The sequence below is a fragment of the Solanum pennellii genome, chromosome 12 (assembly GCF_001406875.1).
Source record: "Solanum pennellii chromosome 12, SPENNV200".
NCBI classification, from domain to species: domain Eukaryota; kingdom Viridiplantae; phylum Streptophyta; class Magnoliopsida; order Solanales; family Solanaceae; genus Solanum; species Solanum pennellii.
Genome location: NC_028648.1, coordinates 63,158,381 through 63,178,526, shown reverse-complemented (window position 1 = coordinate 63,178,526; position 20,146 = coordinate 63,158,381). Strand labels below are relative to the sequence as shown.

At 33.6% G+C, this 20,146-nt stretch overlaps 1 pseudogene; it reads right to left on the bottom strand.

The window, feature by feature from the left end:
* Nucleotides 1-434: 434 nt before the first annotated feature.
* Nucleotides 435-1,090, bottom strand: LOC114075348 (annotated as a pseudogene).
* Between the last annotated feature and the right edge of the window lie 19,056 nt (nt 1,091-20,146).

The window sequence follows — 20,146 nt, the reverse complement described above, 5'->3', positions numbered from 1 at the left end:
AGAAAATGAGTAAGAGCGTGATGTGTGGGTGGAGGAAAAGGCCGCACGAACTTTTGTAGGTTATTTAATATGAATAATATATATTAGTAATGAATATATTTATGATACATATATATATTTATATATAGAGATATATTTTTTTTTGATATGCATAATGATTTCAATTAGTACATTGTTGAGAATCTAGATAGTTCGGTCGAAATGATACCTGAACTGTCTATCCAAATTCTGAAAGAAAAAGTGGGGGGGGGGGCACACAGGGGTAGTTGTTATGGTCTAGGCTATTAAAACGATATAAGACCAGTCCATTCAAACTTAGAAGGTATTGGATCGTCANAACACAAAAGAAAACTCTATAACAAGGTATGCTAGAAGCATTTGCATGTAAATAACTCAAACTCTATACCACTATATGCTAGAAACATTTGAAATTTTCAAGTTAGAATTGCCGATAACTTCCATCCATACTAATAGCAAAAAATCCTATGAGTTCTTTCCTGAGACGCCGATGAACCTTTTCTCTCCTCGGCTGGTTTTCTTCTGCTTCAATAATTTTTCGATCGTCTTCACAACCTCACTGGAATTTTTTGATTTTGCTTTTCTTGTGAGAAATACAAAATTGTCCTCTTCCTTACCGTCACTATTACTCCTTTGTAACAGATCTCGGATCTTCGGCCATCGCTTCGATACAGATCCTGTTAATTTAATCTTGTTGCACTTTCCTGGTGATGCCTCACTTGTCTTCAAGTTCCTCGTACAGTAACTTCCGGCAGGTATCATCTCCTCCTATGATTCATTTTTTAAGATACAATTTCTTCAGCGGAATCGATTTATCAACATCATTCAAATCTGAATCACTTAGCAATAGATACCGGTTGAAAAGAGGGAAAATTGACTGCTGGAATCTAGTCGGAGTGTCATAGATGAATTTCTCTATTGAGTTATCCAAATTCTCAGAGGCTTCGTCACTTTACAATCTATGGTTCTCCTCCGACTGAAATTCATCGGAGATTTTAGCAGCGATACCCAATACAAGTCCATAATTGTTAAAATGGAGGCACATATATTCAACTTTTCCAACTTCCTTCATCTTTGTTTTGAGTGAAATAAAATTATTTGTTTTGGTTCTCCTCTGCTGCTGGGTTCTATTTATAGGGGGTGTGCAAGTCTACTTTCCTTGTTGGAAAGGAGATCGGAGAGTTCACACCATTAAATACGTACTTCTAGAACTTATGGAGTGTTAGAGAATGTTTGGATTGAATTAAAACTTGGTCAAATTTATTTTTAAATCCATTTTTAATTTTTAAAATGTTTGACAAAATATATGGCAAAAAATATTATAATAATTAATAAGAAAGGAGCCTTAAAATTATATGACAAAGAAATATTTAAACAATTAATAACTATTAAAGAAGGCTTAAAATATGTATGAAAAAAAATATTAGAACAATTAATAATTAAGAAACTTATATATATATATATATATATATATATATATATATACACACACACAGACAACATAGAAGGCTCACAACTTCAAGGATGTGTTTTTCCTATAAAAGAGGCAATACCGTCACACACAAAAAATAGTAAAGAACACTATTATTTTCCTTCATTTTATTACTTACTATATACTCTCTATATATTCCGTCACTTTCTCCGTTTCTTCTATTCTTCCTTTTCTCCTTTTAAAAGCTTAACTAATATTTCATAACATATAATCAACATAAAACTTAATATATGACGTATAATAAACACATACCGTATATATTTCTAGTTACATGTTAGTTCTTCTTTATTTTTTTTATTTTTTTTAGTTAAGCTAACTTGATGATCTTTATTTGGTATATCTAACTCTATTATTATATACCGAGTTACATTAGTTTTAGTATGTATACAATTTTCTTCCAACTATTCTTTGTATTTAAATAATGTATAAATAATAATTTTACCATATATTTTTCTTGAACACGTTACAATGCTTTTCAAAATTTCATTTATGTATGTTATTATTATATCTAATTTTTATTTACTTTTGCAATAGAAATTTTATGTGTATTTGTATTTTGCTGAATTTAAATATGTATTTCTGTATCCCTTATTTTATTTGCATATTTCTATATTAGTAATTTATGTACCTTAAATTCATATGTGTCTCTTTGTGATTTTTTATGAGCAATTATTTTTTTACATGATTATTAATTATTTCTAACTCTTCTCTCTTCTTCTAGTTTTCATCAAGTCGAACTTATCAAGGCTTGAGTCTGTGGAACTTGATATTATTGAAAAAAATTATTCGTCCAGCCCCCTTCATGCTGAATTCAACATGACGCTGAAAGTCTTGGTGATACTATTAAACAAGAAAAGGAAGCATCAAGTTAGGATAAAGCGATGGTCATGATTTTTCTTCAACATCATCTCCACGAGGGATTAAAAACTGAATATTTAACTGTGTAAGACTTTCTTCAAATATGGATTAATATGAAAGATCAAAATGACCACCTAAAACTTACAGTGTTATCAAATTCTCGATATGAGTGGATAAACCTTTGATTTCAAGAAAATCTCTAACTGAGTATAATATGGCTATTCATAAAGGAAGTTCCATATTAATATAATGTGGAGATATTATCACATATAATGATTTACTTGAGAAAACATTTTCCACTTTTCACGCTTGAAAATTGCTATCACAACAATACCATGAAAAGGGTTTGAAAAATATTTTGAACTAAGTACATGCATACTTGTGAATAAGTAGAATAATACTTTATTGGTGGAAAATCATGTAGCCCATCCTACTTGTTGTGCTCCATTCGCTGAAGCAAATACTATAGCAACACATGATCAGTGTGAATCGGGAAAAAATACTTATCCTGATCGTGGACGTGAATGAGGACGTGGTATAGGACGAAATAATTATTTTCCTTATGGTAGAATCTATATTTTTCACCGATATGATATGAAAGGTCACTGGGCACGTGAATGACGACATGCTATAGGAAAAAATAATTATTGCATTATCTTAGAATCTACATTTGCCACAGATATGATATGAAAAGGTCATTGGACACGTGAACGTCGTACATCTGATGATTTTGTGAAGCTTTATCCAACCCCTTCTCAAAAGGAAAGATAATAATGTTGCGGCACACTTGTCTTTTTGGATGATCATGATGAAGCAACTCCTCAAATAAATGTGATAATATTGAGGCAAATCTTACATATAAGATGATGATTTTGAAGCCTCCAAAATATTACTCATTTCAAAGATGCAATTTTTTATGAAAGTATTGATTGAAGAACTGATGGTCTAAGTGATGATAGATTTATAAGAATAATTATCGTTTTTCTATTATATTTGCAACTGTTTTATTTCTTTCTAGATGCTTTTCTTACGGTATTATGTCTTACTAATTTCTACATTTTAGTAAGATGACATAGAGTGTTAGCATTTTTGTTATTGCTGATATGGTCCGTATTACATGGGTCCATTATCCCACTTCATGGACCCATTATCCAACTACTCTAGTGGTTTGTAAATCCCCATAACCTCTTAACCCTTTTTAATGGAAGCACGATTATAAATATGTCATTTGGTTCAAAGGTCCTTAAGCACATTACTTCTAAAAACTCCATACCATCTAAGAGTGAGGTTTTGAGTGCTTAGAATATTTTTGAAGCAAAGAAGAATTGTAGACTCCCACTATATCGCTAACAATGGCTGGAGGTATGTCGATCACTCTATACTTCCGTTGCATCATTGCTCTGGAATATCTTATATTTGGTATCAGAGCCATTGAATTTCCTCTGCTTTCTTAACTTTCCGAATTCTCTAAAATCGTTCAAAATGGTTCTCAAAAATTTAGATTTTGTTTTGAAATTTTTGAAAAAAATTTCTAATAATAAAAATCAAAGAGATTGTTCTTTTGTTGCATAATGTTCAACAATAAATCTTGTATATGATTTTGAGTTAATATTTAGTGATTCATATAATTTTATTTGATAAGAGATTTAGCCACACTAATCTTAATGAAATGATATTATATATTATTTTTTTGGATCGCATAAAGAAATAAATGTCTAAGTGATCTAGAATTTATTTGAGTAAGGTTTAGTCACAACATCTTTAAGAGAATAAAATTTTAAAAGTTAAAGATCACATAAAAAAATTTTTAGACATTAGAATAGTAATTAATTACGCATGATATGATAACTTAATTTATTTATTATTAAGTTGCATATTTAATTAAAATGAAATATTAAATACTTTTCATAATTACCCACAGGAATTATGAATGAGAGTTTAATATTTTTGTCATAAAGATAGAATATCATGATATTAAATTGATAATTTTATCAAAAATATGAATCTAATTGAATTAAAAATTTATCCCAGAGGCAATTTTTATGTCAGTAGATTCAACTTTATATTACTTGCCTCAAATTTATGTTGAAGTATGTACGTATACTTTTTGCAGCTATGCAACATGAAAATATCTCTGATATATGTGGTATTCCCAAACTGAATGGTGAGAACTATAAGATTTGGAATGAGATAATTTTTCTTCCCTTATGGTGTATGGATATTGATTATGCTATCAGGAAAGACGAGCCACCTATTAATGAAATCAACACTCAAAATAAGATTTATCTTCATGAACAATGGGAACGCTCTAACCGTTTGAGTGTTAATGTCATTAAGACCAAAATCTCTGCAGGTATTTGTGGTTCTGTCGAATAGCATAATTATGAAATTCTCATCAATGAGGCTCACTAGTGTGAGAAATGTGTGTGAGCACATTATGAAAATGCGAGACTTAGCGGCTAAACTAAAGATTCTTGAAGTCGAAATGTCTGAAACTTTTCTTGTGAACTATATATTGAATACTCTACTTGCACAGTATGGTCCCTTTAAGATCTATTGTAACACACATAAAGAAAATGGTCCATTAATGAACTCATGTTTATGTGTGTTCAAGAGGAAGGTCGACTACTGATGGAAACAGGAGAAAGTGTATTCATGACTACTCAAGGATAAAAGACCAATCAAGTCAACAAGAGGTCTAAAGGAAAGGCACCACTTGAAAGTGACATAGAAAAGGAAGCCAAATGTCGCTTATATAGAAAAAAAGGGGCACATAAGGTTGGATTGTGTCAAGTTTCAACAATGGCTTATTAAGAAAGGTACTTTTATCTCTCTTGTTTGTTATAAAGCTAATATGATTGATGTTAATCATATCACGTGATGAATTGATTCTGCTTGTACAATCGATATTAAGAATTCCTAGCAGGATTTAAGAAACATGCAGAAGCCAGCAAGAGCTGAGCGAAGCATCTATTCTAGAAACAAGATGCAATTGCATGTGGAAGCTATTGGGACATGCAATTTAGTTCTTATTAGTATTTTTATTTTAGATTTGGAAAAGACTTTTTATGTTCCTAATTTTTCTAGGAATTTAATTTCACTATAAAGACTTGTACCTTTGGAATATTCCTTCTTTATAGAAGGTGATTCGAAACTATTTTATAAATCTAAACTTATTGGATATGGTGCATTGTCTAATGGTCTTTTCTCTATTTACAAAATGACTCCACTCATATTATTATGCATGTACAAAAAGACACTAAAAGATGTGTTATAAATGAAGATTTCTCTATCGTATGGCATCAGAGATTGGGACATATCTTTATCAATAAAATTAAGAGATTAGTTAATGATGGAGTACTAAGTACTTTAAATTTTACTGATTTTGATACTTGTACGGACTGCATTAAAGGCAAGCAGACCAACAAGTCAAAGAAAGGTTCCAAGAGGAGTTCAACCATATTAGAAATCATATATTCAGATATATGTTGTCCAGACATGGACGCATATGGTCAGAAATACTTTATCACTTTTATAGATATGTACTCACGATATATGTATCTCTACATGCTCCATAATAAGAGCAAAGCATTAGAAGCCTTTAAAGTTTTCAAAGCTGAAGTAGAGAAACAATGCGAAAAACAAATTAAGATTGTGAGAACTGATAAAGGTGGTGATTATTATGGTAGATATACCGAAGATGGACAAGAACAAGGTCCATTTGCGAAGTTTCTTCAACAAAATGGGGTTGTTGCCCAATATAGTATGCCTGGTTCTCTGGATCACAATGGTGTAGCAGAAAGAAGAAACAGAACATTATTGGACATGGTGCGTATTATGTTAAGTAACTCTAGGCTACTTAAGTTTTTGTGGATTGAATCTCTTAAGACATCAGCTTATGTATTAAACCGAGTTCCAACCAGGGTTCTTTCAAAGACGCTTTTTGAGTTATTCAAAGGTTGGAAACCTAATTTTACACATATACGTATATGGGGATGCCCGTCTGAAGTTAGAATTTACAACCCACAAGAAAAGAAACTGGATCCTAGGACCATTAGTGGATATTTCATTGGATATGCCGAAAGGTCTAAAGGATACAAATTATACTGTCCATCTAATAGTAATACGATTGTGGAATTAAGAAATGCAAAATTTCTATAAAATGACATAATTAGAGGGAGTGCTCAATTTCAGAATACAATTTCTATAAGAGATCAAACTTCCACTTCAAGTCAAAAATTGATTGTTGTTCATAATACCCCTCAAGTTCAATTGGGTGTTGAGCAACCAATCAATGAGATTCCACAAGCCGTAGAAAACATGCATATAGATCAATTTGTTCATGTAATTCCTGAAATTATTGAACAACCAGTTGAACACCATAATCCACAAGAAAATGTTGGTGCAAAATTACGAAGATTTACTAGAGAAAGAAAATAAGCAATTCTTAGTGACTTTGTTGTATATTTGCAAGAATCTGACAGTGGAGTTAAAAATGATCCTGAGTCTTTCTCACAAGCCACGAATTCTAAAGAGTCCAAATTGTTGTACAATGCCATGAAATAAGAGATGAATTCTATAAAAAGTAACGAGGTCTGGGATCTTATCAATTTTCGTAGTTGTGTTAAAACCATTGGATGTAAATGGGTTTTTAAGGCTAAAAAGGATCCATAAGGCAACATAGAAAGATATAAAGCAAGACTAATTACAAAAGGATTCACTCAAAAGGAAGGAATTGATTACATAGAGACATTTTCTCCTATGTCTAAAAAGGATTCCTGCGCATTATATTGACATTAGTAGCACACTTTGACTCAGAATTTCAACAGATGGATGTGAAAACCACATTTCTCAATGGTGATCTAGAGGAAGAGGTTTATATGAAACAACCTAAAGGATTCTCCTCTGGTAATGGTGAGCACTTGGTATGCAAGTTAAAGAAATCCATATATGGACTAAAACAAGATTCCCGTCAATGGTATTTGAAATTTCATAATTTTTATTTCTTCATTCGACTTTGTTGAGAACATTATAGATCAATGTATATACCATAAGATCATTGGGAGTAAAATATATTTCTTAGTTCTATATGTGGATGATATCTTACCTTCATCCAATGATAACTAAATGATACATGAGGTGAAACAATTTCTCTCTAAATGTTTTGATATGAAATACATGGGTGATGCATCTTATGTTATTGGTATTAAGATTAATCGAGACATCAAGGTACCTTAGGTTTATATCAAGACGCCTATATCGATAAAATTTTAGAGAGGTTCCGAATGAAAGATTGTTCACAAAGAGTAGATCCTATCGTGAAGGGTGACAAGTTCAACTTGAATCAGTGCCCGAATAATGATCTTGAGAGGGAATAAATGAATGACATTCCTTACGCTTCTGCTGTCAGAAGCTTGATGTATGTTCAAGTTTGTACAAGACCTAACATATCACTTAATGTTGGAATGTTAGGATGATATGAGAGTAATCCAGGTTTTGACCACTAGAGAGCTGCAAAGAATGTCTTAATATATCTTCAAGAAACAAAAGACTACATGCTTATGTACAAACAATCATATGACTTGGAAGTCATTGGCTACTCTGATTTAGACATTGCTGGTTGTGTTGATTTACGGAAATCTACTTCAAGATACATATTTATGTTAGCCGGTGGAGCTATGTCTTGGAGAAGTGCCAAACAGACTCTAGGTGCTACTTCCACTATGGAGGATGAGTTCGTTTCTTGTTTCGAGGCTACCTCACATGGCGTATGGTTAAAGAGTTTTATTTCTTGACTAAGAGTTGTCGACTATAAATCTAAGAAATTAAGGTTATATTGTGACAATTCAGCTGTTGTCTTTACGGATAAGAATAATAAAAGTGGTAGTTGAAGAAAGCATATCGACATCAAATATCTAGCCATAAGAGATCGTTTTAAAGACAAGAAAGTGGTCATTGTACACGTTAATACTGAAGAACTGTTACCTGATCCTCTAACTAAAGGCATGCCACCACAATACTTTAAGGATCATATAGTCACAATGGGACTTAGTCCCACTACGTAAAATTTGTTGGAATTAATGCATCAATGTATAGTCTTCCGAAATTGTCTCTTAGTTTTTCAAGAAGTCTCTTTAGAATTTCATAGTACATGTATCTAGTAAATTGTGATACATGTATTTAGTTATTTGTGCAAGACTTTTTGTTTTCTATTTTGAGTAGTATAAATAGTGATGTAGTTGTTGATTGTAATCATCTCAAGTGGCCTTAAGCAGCCTATAATGAACTTGAGCATTTTTTAAAGATACTAATTTTCCTTTCATATTTCTTACAAATTTGTATCAAGACCAGGTTTTCGTTTTTAATCTGGGATTAGGTGAAAACAAAATATGGCATCCAAAACAAATAAAGGTGTTGATTCTTCAGTTGTTCTTACTCCTTTTTTTGATGGAACTGATTTTGAATACTGGAAGATAAGAATGAGAACACATTTGAAAGATAAAGGTTTGTGGACTATTGGTGCAAATGGCTTTAAAGAGCCAGACAATAATGGTGATCTTACAGCAGCAGAGATGAAATATCTTGAGGCTAAGTATCGTCAAGATGTAAAAGCCTTGAGACTAAAACCAAATGGGAGTCTCAAGATCATATTTAGCAAAAATTGCTACTTGTGAGACTGCAAATGAAGATTGGGATTTTCTTGAAGCTGAGGTGTATGGTGACGAAAAGATGCGCACTATAAATCTTCAAACTCTTAGAAGAGAGTTTCAAAATTTAAAGATGATAAAATCTGAAAAGATTGATGAATATTGCACAAGAGTCGTGAATATTGTTAATGAAATGAGAAATCATAGTGATACAATTTCTGACCAACAAGTTGTGGAAAATATTCTAATTAGTGTCACAGAAAAGTATGAGTACATCGTTGCTATCACTGAGGAGACGAAAGATCTTTCTAAGCTTTCTATCAAAGAGCTAGTTGGATCATTACGTGCACACGAGAAGCGAAGACTTTTTCGTGAAAATCAACCCAAAGAGACGACTTTCCAGTCTAAAATGAATGAGAATTCTCAAAATTTCTCAAAAAAATCACCAGAAGAAAAATCACAAGCAAAAAAAAAAAGCAGGTTCATGATGGTTCTTCCAAGAAGGTTGAAGAAAAAGGTGAGAAAAACTCTAGTCTTTTTTGTGAAGTTTGCAAAAAGACTAATCACAATGCAGAAAAATGATGGCACAAAGGCAAGACCCAATGTAACTTTTGTTGAAAGTTTGGCCACGTTGAAAAGGATTGTTGGCACAAGAAACGGGATCAAGCAAATTTTTGTGAAAAACAGGAGGAAGAAAGGGAAGAAAACCTTTTTTTGCTTCTAAATCTGATGCTTCAACAAAAAAAAAAAGAATGATATGTTGATAGTGGTTGTAGTAATCACATGACTAGAGATGAAAAAGCTTTCCTCTCAATTAATAATAGCATCACTACTAAAGTGAACATGGGGAATGGAGTCTTAGTTGATGCAAAAGGTAAAGTTCGATCAACATGAAAGGAAGTGGTAAGCAAATTCATGATGTTCTTTATGTTCCTAACTTGGAAGAAAATTTGCTTAGTGTTGGTCAACTTATGAAAAGTGGTTATTCTCTTGCGTTTAGAGATAATTATTGCAAGATTTATGATAAAATTGAGCCAAATCAAGTCATTGTTGAAGTAAAGATGATAAAAAGAAACTTCCCTTTACAGTTTCATTACAATGCATTAATAAATGAAATTGTAGATGATTCATGGCTTTGGCACAAAAGATTTTGTCACTTAAATTTTTGTGGTTTAAAGCTTCTCAAGAAAAAGGACATGGTGCAAGTCCTTCCTGAGATACATACTAAGGTGGATACATGTGAAAGTTGTATAATGGCAAAGCAACATAGGAAGTCTTTTCCAAAAGGAGTGTCTTGAAGAGCAAATGTACTTTTGGAACTAATTCACACCGACATTTGTGGACCAATGAAGACTCCATATCTTGGTAGTCAAAGGCATTTTCTAATCTTTATTGATGATTCTCAAGAATGACTTGGGTTTATTTCTTGAATGAAAAGTCAGAAGCATTTGCTACATTCACGAAATTTAAAGCCCTTGTTGAGAAGAAAAAAGGTTGCAGCATCAAAACAATTCGCAATGATCGAGGAGGTGAGTACACAAGTCGAGAATTTGAAGAATATTGCAAAAATGAAGGCATTCAGAAGCAACTTACAGCAGGTTATTCTCCTCAACAAAATGGAGTATCTGAAAGAAGAAATAGAACACTTGTTCAAATGGCCAGAACTATGATGAATGAGAAAGGGCTGCCAAAATATTTTTGGGAGAAAGCAGTGCATACAGCAGTTCACATCCTTAACAGGTGTCCAACAAAGGCACTAAAGGACAAGACACCAGTTGAAGCTTGGAGTGGAATTAAATCGTCTTTAAGTCATTTTAAAATTTTTGGGTGTATTTGTTATGCTCATGTACCTGCTGCGAAAAGAACAAAATTGGATGAAAAAAGTCAAAAATGTTTCTTTCTTGGTTATAGTGATATGACAAAAGGATATAGGCTTCTCGATGTCAAAACTAACAAACTTGTTGCTAGTAGAGATGTCATTTTTGATGAAAAAATAACATGGAATCAGGAGGATATAAAGATAGAGAATACTGCTATCATATCTTCAAATCAAGAAGAGGATGAGAAAGATGAAGATCTCTCTTAATGGGGAGAAATCCCAGACTCAGATAATGAAGAACCGCCTCCAAGAGGAACAAAAATGTTGAGTGACATTTATCAAAGATGTAATTTTGCCGGTGTTGATCCAGAAAATTATGAAGAAGCAATAAAGCATGATGTTTGGAAGAAAGCCATGGAAGAAGAAATTCAAATGATTTAAAAAAATAATACTTGGGAGGTTGTGGCTATTCCTAGAGAAACAGAAGTTGTAAGTCTAAAATGGATTTAAAAAATTAAACTCAATCAGGAAGGAGATATTCAAAAGCACAAAGCAAGGTTGTTGCTCATCTTGAGACAATTACAAATGTAATTGTTGTTGCTGCACAAATGAAATTGAAGATATTTCAACTTGATGTTAAATCAACATTTCTGCATTGAAAAATTGATGAAGAGATTTATGTTGAGCAACCTCAAGGATTTTTGTTCAAGGGGGAGAAGAAAAGGTGTATAGGGTAAAAAAAGCTCTTTACGGGCTGAAGCAAGCTCCAAGAGCCTGGTACAATGAAAGTGATACATACTTTCTGAAAAATAATTTTCAGAGAAGTAACACTGAAGCCACTTTGTATGTGATGAAAGAACATGACAGCATTATCATTGTTTGTGTCTATGTGGATGATTTTCTTTTTACAGGAAATGATGTACAGATGATGCAAAATTTCAAACAAGATATGATGCAAGCTTATGAAATGAGTGATCTTGGATTCCAAAACTATTTCTTGGGCATCGAAGTTACTCATGTGAAATAAGGAATTTTCATTTCTCAAAAGAAGTATACTAAAAGTATTCTTCAAAAATTCAAATGATGGATTTCAGGTGTGTGGCCATACCATTAGCAGCAAATGAGAAGTTTAGAAAAGATGATGGAGAAAAGAAAGTTAATAGCTCACTTTTTAGGAGTTTGATTGGAAGTTTGCTATATCGCACTTCAACAAGGCCAGATATTATGTTTGCTGCTAGTTTATTATCCAGATTCATGCAATACCAAGCCAATTGCATTTTGGAGCTGCAAAGCGTGTTTTACGCTACTTGCAAGGAACAATGGATTATGGGATAATGTACAAATTTGGTGGATATTTGAACTTAATTGGTTATTCTGATAGTGATTGGGCTGGAAGTATAGATCACATGAAGAGTACTTCTGGTTATGCTTTCTTATTTGGATCAAATATTTGTTCTTGGTTATCAAAAAACCATAGTGTTGTTGCTCAATCCACTGCCGAAGTAGAATATGTTTCAACATCCAAGGATACTTCTCAAGCTATTTGTCTTAGGAGAATATTTGAAGACATTGGTGAAAAACAAAAAAAAGGGACTGTTGTGTATTGTGATAAGAAATCAGCAATTGCAATTGCCAAGAATCCAGTCAGCCATAAAAGATCAAAGCATATTTTCATCAAGTATCATTTTATCCAAGAAGCACAAGAGAAAGGAGAAATTCAGTTTCATTATTGTCAAACAGGAGAACAACTTGCTGACATCTTCACGAAAGCACTTCCTAGAGAAAAAATTTGCTATCTTCGAGAACACATTGGAGTTATCAAGCAAATGCATTAAGGGGGAGTGTTGGTATAAATGCATCAATGTTTAGTCTTCCGAAATTGTCTCTTAGTTTTTCAAGAAGTCTCTTAAGAATTTTGTAGTATATGTATCTAGTAAATTGTGATACATGTATTTAGTTATTTCTGCAAGACTTTTTGTTTTCTATTTTGAGTAGTATAAATAGTGATGTAGTTGATGATTGTAATCATCTCAAGTGGCCTTAAGTATCCTATAATCAACTTGAGCATTTTCTAAAGATATTATTTTTCCTTCCATATTTCCTACAAAATTTCATTGTAAGAATGAATGTTTACAAAACACTATTTTATATGATATTTCTTGTTAACTGTGTGCACATTCAGTTTTACTTTAAGAAATGTCACTAAAGTATGTACCTTGAATAAATATTGAGTTTATTAATTAATTATATGGGTTAAAGTTTAGAGATATAGTGTATTGTGATACATAAAAGATACTACTCACTACACGAAAAACTATCACCATGATTCAGGTATTATATTTCATTAATGGGATTAGAATATACTGATCAAGGGGTAGAATGTTAGAATTTTTGTTCATACTGATATGGTCCATATTACATGGGTCCGTTATCTTACTACTCTAGTAGTTGGTAACTTCCCATAGCCTCTTAACCGTTCTTGATGGAAGCACGGTTATAAATATGTCATTTGGTTCAAAGGTTCCTAAGCACATTACTTATGAAAACTCCATACCATCTAAGAGTGAGGTTTTGAGTGCTTAGAAGATCTTTGAAGAAAAGAGGAATTCTAGACTCAGATTGTATTGCTAACAATGGCTGGAGGTATATCGATCACTCTATATTTCCACTGCGTCATTGCTAAAGTTGTTGGGTTTTCACATTTTTATATTGTATTTTTTTTTATATTTATGAAGAATATGAAATTTCCAGTCACTAGTTAGATTCAAAATCAAGCATGAATATATATGTCTTATAGATAGTGCAACAACACATACTATTTTAGGAGATATTAGAACACTTAATGACACCATAAAGATAATGTCTGTAAATCATAAGAGCAAATACTACCGCTGCCAACTCCAAATCATGTCATGGGTAATTACTCTCATGTACCTTCAATTTGACGCGATGCATAGTCTATAACATTCTTACCTTGCATCCACACCGCCCCAAAACAAGAATGAGAAGCATCACAATGAACTACAAAAAAATTTACCTTTGAATGGTAAAACTAAAAAAGGTGTGGTTGTCCAAAGATTCTTGATATTTTTAGAGATCCCTCACATTTTTCAGTCCACTCAAATTGTACGTCCTTTTAAGTCAAATTGGTCAAGTGTGTAGCAATGGAAGTAAAGTTCTTCACAAAACAATGAAAATAACTAGCAAGCCCCAGAAAACTTCTAATTTTGGTCACGGAACTTGGCCGAACCCAATTTTTAACAGCCTTAATCTTTAGAAGATATACCATTACCCATTCTTTCGAAACCACATGTCCTAAAAATTATACAAAATTCAGCAAAAATTCACACTTAGAAAATTTAGCATACAACATTTATTTTCCAAGAACACCTAGAATATTAGGAAGATGATCGGCATGCTCTTCCTTACTTCTCGAATAAATTAGGGTATCATCGATGAATACGATAACGAACGAATAAAGAAAAGGTTTGAAAACCCCATTCATCAAACTCATGAAGGTTATCGGTGCATTAGTGAACCCAAACAACATAATTAGAAACTCGTATTGTCCATATTGAGTCCTTAATGTCATTTTTGGTATGTCTTCAGATCTAATCTTAATAGATGGTATCTAGACCTAAAATAAATTTTTGAGAAGATGGATGCACCTTGCAATTGGTCTAACATATCATTTATCTGAGGTAACAGATACTTATATCAAATGGTCACTTTATTCAATTCCCGATAATCTATACAAATTCTCATACTACCATTCTTCTTCTTAACAAACAAAACTGGGGCATCCACGAAGGCACATTAGGAAGAGTAAATTCCTTGTCTAGAATCTCTTGATTTGAGCCTTAAACTCTTCAATTCTATCCGAGCCATACGATATGAAGGAATGGAGATGGGACGAGTAACAGGCTCCAGATCAATACAAAAGTCTATATCTCTATCCCGAGGCATACCACGAAAATCAGTAGGGAAGACTTCTCTAAATTCTGAAACCATAAAAATAGACTCAATGAATGGAGCATCAATCTCAAGATCCTTAACATGAGTTAAGTAAGCCAGACAACCCTACCGTACAAGTTTCCAAGCCTTTATGAAGGATATGATCCTAACATTCTTAGGCTTGTACAACCCTTCCCGCTCTACTTTTCCCTTCTCGGAATTTCTAGATTCACAGACTTAGTATTACAATTTAATACAACATCATATGGGGGACAAATATTATATCAAAGTCAGTCATATCCAAAATCATTAAATCATTCTAAGTCTAATAACCCATAAATAAAATACGACAAACACGATAGATATGGATGACTATGAGTGAATCTCCAACAGGGATAGAAACATGAATGAGTGGTGTCACATCCCTAGCCTACACCCTAGACGTGGCCGACACCAAATAACCATTGCTGGCCTTGAGCGAACCCTTTTTCTGGCTTATTTAACTCAATGAAAGACTTACTCAATAATAAAACAAGAACATTGCCATAAATAACCTAAATTAATGTCTTGGCAAGAACTGTACTTTAATCTCAAATTAAAATATCTTAAATAAAAGAGACTCATCTGAACTAACTGACTATATGTCTATGAAGTCTCAAAACATACTATGTTGAAAGTCGGGAAAAACCCCCCAAAACATTGTACAAATGAAAAGAATTGAAAGAAATAACAAGGATCCTCTTGTCTAGCATTGATGTTCTTTGAATTCTGGCCATTATACTCACCTCTGTTCCTAGGTGCGGGAGCACTAGCAGATGATGGGGTAGCCCCTTTTGTTTTTTAAACTGTGGTCGATTCAAACCACTTTTCTACTACCCAGAGTATTCCCATTCTTGGATTTCTTGTTTTGGTATTCTTCTTGGTCCCTCAGATTTACATCCTATACCTACTGTACATAGACCATTAATCTCGAGATTTCCACTTCTCCACTAAGCATTACAGTCCAACGCTCTTTGCTTGAAGCACGACCCAAGCCAGCAACAAACAAGCTCATTCTACTTCTCATATCCTTAACCATCTAAGGAGCATAGCAAGACAATTGGGTGAATTTCAACACATACTCATGCACACTTAGTGAATTCTTTCTAAGGGTAAGGAACTCACGTACCTTGGCCTCATTCAGTTCTCGAGGAAAGAAATGCCCCATAAAAACCTCTTTCTAACAAACCCAACTCGTACATGGTGCATCTTCATCTCTGGCCTCCTTCCACTGATCAAACCGTGTTCTAGCCACATTCTTCAGTTGATATGCAACTAGCTCAACCCTTTCATTATCAACCACATGCATCACCTCAAACAACTTCTTCTGCTCTTATGCAAAGTTTCCCGGATCCTCCGTAGTGCTTGAACTCGAATATCTTGGGGGATTCATCCTCAAGAATTCTAGCATCCTCGAGTCAGCCCCTTCTTATCGAGCTTTCCTTTGTTGCCCTAGTTAAGTCACCGCTTGACTGGGCATCCGAATAGACTCACGCAACTCCGCATTGGTACAAACTGGGTAAATGACCTCTTATTGCTCTTCGTCTAGGAATGATGATATGAAACACGCACAAGCACAAATTAAAGAGAAACTTTTTAGATATAAACTCTAACGCAAAAAAAAGGAAAATGAAAGAAGTGAGACGTTCCTAAAGGTTTTAGTCTCGTAATCATAGATGTGGAGCGCTTCACAACGATGACTAAGAATCAACACACACAACTCATAGACTCCCTAGCACTCTTGAACTCTGTGCTTTGATACCAAGTTTTCCAGGCCCCGAGCTTACACCCTGGACATGGCCGTCACTTAATTACAATTTTTGGGCTTGAGAGAACACTTGGGCTGGCTTATTAAAATCGGAGGAAGAATTACTCAATAATAAAACAAGAACATTCCCTTAAATAACTTAAAAATTAATGTCATGGCCAAAATGGCACTTTAGTCTAAAAATAAAATATTTGAAATAAAAGAGACTCAGCTGAACTAACTGACTATCTGTCTATAAATCCTCTACACATACTATAATGAATGTCGGGACAAATCCCACAACATTTTATAAATCACTGACTCTGAGTGCTCAAACTGGATCAACGAGGCTCTAGTTTCTGATCTTGGTTACCTGGGTCTAATCATAAGATGATGTAGGACAACTGACATCAGTACATTGAATGTACGAGTATGCGAGTGGGAATGCTAACATAACCTATAATTGAAAGGAGTAAGGATAAACACTTACCTTGGATCTTCTCAACTAAATATATATAACGTAGTAAATTACATGCGATATTATATAAATAAAACTTTAAAAAAATAGAAACAATCTTCTTTCATTAAAATAAAACAATAACGCACTTAACTTTACTTATTTAAATTAGTATAACTTCTTGGGAGATTCTCTAACCAACAACCATCACTGTGAGCCTAAGTGATGATACAATATTTTACCTCACGCTCCCAAGGACCATCCTATACCTTTCCATCGGTATAGGACCTTACTTAATTTAGTGGATCCACCAGCTTAATATATGTGATCATCTAAACAATACATCACCCGTTAACACCAATAATGGAACATGGTTTACATGGGGACTTGAGTTAATATGAACTCTTATCCTCACATCGGTTCTTTATAATACTCCTTAAATATATTTTAGCTCATTCTTTTAAAAATAACTTCCTCGCTTTGGGTTGAGATAACTGCTCAAAACTTAGCTTTAAAGCACTCTTGGAATCAATGTTCCATTTTCTATTTCAAAACTCTCTTGGAAAATCTTAGTTTCCTCTTAACTTAAATGTAAAAACATATATAAACTTTCTAGGAAATACTTAGTTCCCTTATATCTTTTTAGAAATGAACTCAACTCTTTACTCTTTGCTCTTTGCTTCACTTGAAACTTTTGAGCTTAATCATCTCTTTAGAGAATACTTAGTTCCCTTATACTTCTTGGAAGGAAAGACTTCAAATTTTAATCTATCTCTAACTTGAATCTTGAGCCTTAAGACGAAGTTAAACATTTAAATAAGACTCTTGGAAACTTTAAGAAACTTTACTTTGACTTACTTCTTAACCTTTAGATTTAACTCTTAGCTTCTTAGACTTTGATATTAACTATTCCTTGAATTGAATTATGGATTCAAGGTTCATGATTTCATGTTTAGGGATGATTTCATGATGTTCGGAAAGACCTTAGAGTGTTATAATCAACTAAGAAACTTGGGTACATCACTTAGGAACTAGTACGAAAATAATAGGGAATAAGTGAGGTGAACTGGAGTCCTTGGCACTCTAGGACACATAGGGTGCCAGGCCCCAAACATCAGAGGCCAAGTTGAGGCTCTCTCGCTTGCGCGCTGCCCCAAGGCCCTACGAACAAAGACTTTCCTATGGGGCTATGGGAGGCGCGGCACCCCAAGGTCCTACGGACGCACGTTTAGACTTTTCTTCTCCGTTTTTCATTTCTAAAACCCCTAAACTTCCATGGATCTTTCCCCAATAACTTAGGATCAGTAATAATCTCATTACACAATATATTAGACTTGATACAGCCTAAAAACACTAATCGAATCACTAAAGCATACTATAACTCAACCATCTAGAAATCAACTATTTTTCTTCAAGAACTTCAACGTTCATCATTAAATTTACTCTAAAATTATTGAATTACACAAATTGTTGTGTGGGTTAACTAACCCAACATATAAATATCTCATATACCTTAATAGGGATCAGCCCCGACGAATTCCACTCGTGAAACCTTAGTGTTCTTGATGGATTCTTGATCTTTCTCTCTTTTTCTCCTTCTCTTCTCTTTTCACCTAAGTCCTAAGCCTTAATTGGTTTTCTTAAAACTTACTTAAGGCTTATTTTTAATACTAATTAACCCTTAAAACAACTTAGTAAATAGTTGGTGAATGACAAGTTTACCCTAACTAAAATCTAGATTGGGACCTTCCTCAACCCAACAATCCAACTACTGATAGGCATATCTACCTCATACTATACGAAAAGTGTGCAAACTCCACAACGTTGGAAAGATCTCTCCAAGAGATTTCCAACCATATAAAGAACTGACTCTAACTCATCCTGAGCTAGAAGTTATGGCCATTTGAAAATGAACAAACACTCACTTTTTTAACTTTAGGAATGTTTTTACAGTTTTTCCTAGTCTTTCCAAAAGGGATTATTTTTAGTTTTTTAGCTTATTATTGGCTATTATGAGGTGTGATATGTTACAATATCTCCCACTAGGGAACATTCTTCCTCGAGTGAGATCTCTTTCACTATGCTAAGAATAGTAACATCAAGTTTAACACTCAATTAATAAAAGAAAGTAACAACATACCCACTCATAATTTATAAAGTACTAAGAAGAGGATTAGTACCTTGATCTGTATTTGCTCTGGATTCAAATTGTTGTTGGTATCTTTCTTCATATCCTCTTCAGCTTCCTAAGTCGCTTCTTCAACAAATTAGTTCCTCCAAAGGATCTTGAATAATGCAACGTCCTTTGTTCTCAATTTGAGAACTTAGAGATCTGAAATCTGAATCGGAATCTCCTCATATGATAAGTTATACTTAATCTCAATATTTTCAGTTTGTATTATCAATGAGGGAATACCCATGCACTTCTTCAACATTGATACACGAAATAACGGATGAACCGCTGCTAATTCTTGTGGTATCTCTAACTCATAAGCTACGTCACCAACTCTTTTTGATTTCCTATAGGGTCCAATATACCAGGGACTATGTTTTCCTTTCATATCAAACCTAATAACACCCTTCATTCTTGGGCGGAACTTTCAAAAATACCAAATTATCCACTTCAACTTCCAACGGTCTCCTCCTTACATATATGTAAGACTTTTGACGACTCTGTGCCATTTTAAACCTCTTTTGAATAACATTCACCTTATCCATGACATGGTGAGCTAGATCTGGTCCTATCAATCCTGCTTCACCATCTTTGAACCATCCAATAGGAGATTTCCATCTTCTCCCATAAAGAGCTTCGTTTGGAGCCATTTCGATGATCGAATCGTAGCTATTGCTGTAACTGAACTCAATGAGAGGTACGTGATCATCCAGTTTCCCTTGAAATCAATCACACAAGACCTCAACATATCTTCTAAGGTCTGTATAGTATACTCCGCTTGTTCATCCTTCTGAGGATGAAAATTAGTGCTTAAGTTCACCTTCGAACCCAAACCTTTCTAGAAACACTTCCAAAACTAAGCAGCAAATTGTGCACCTCTATCTGAAATAATGGAGATCAAAGTTCCATTAAGTCTTACCACTTCTTGAATGTAAAACATAG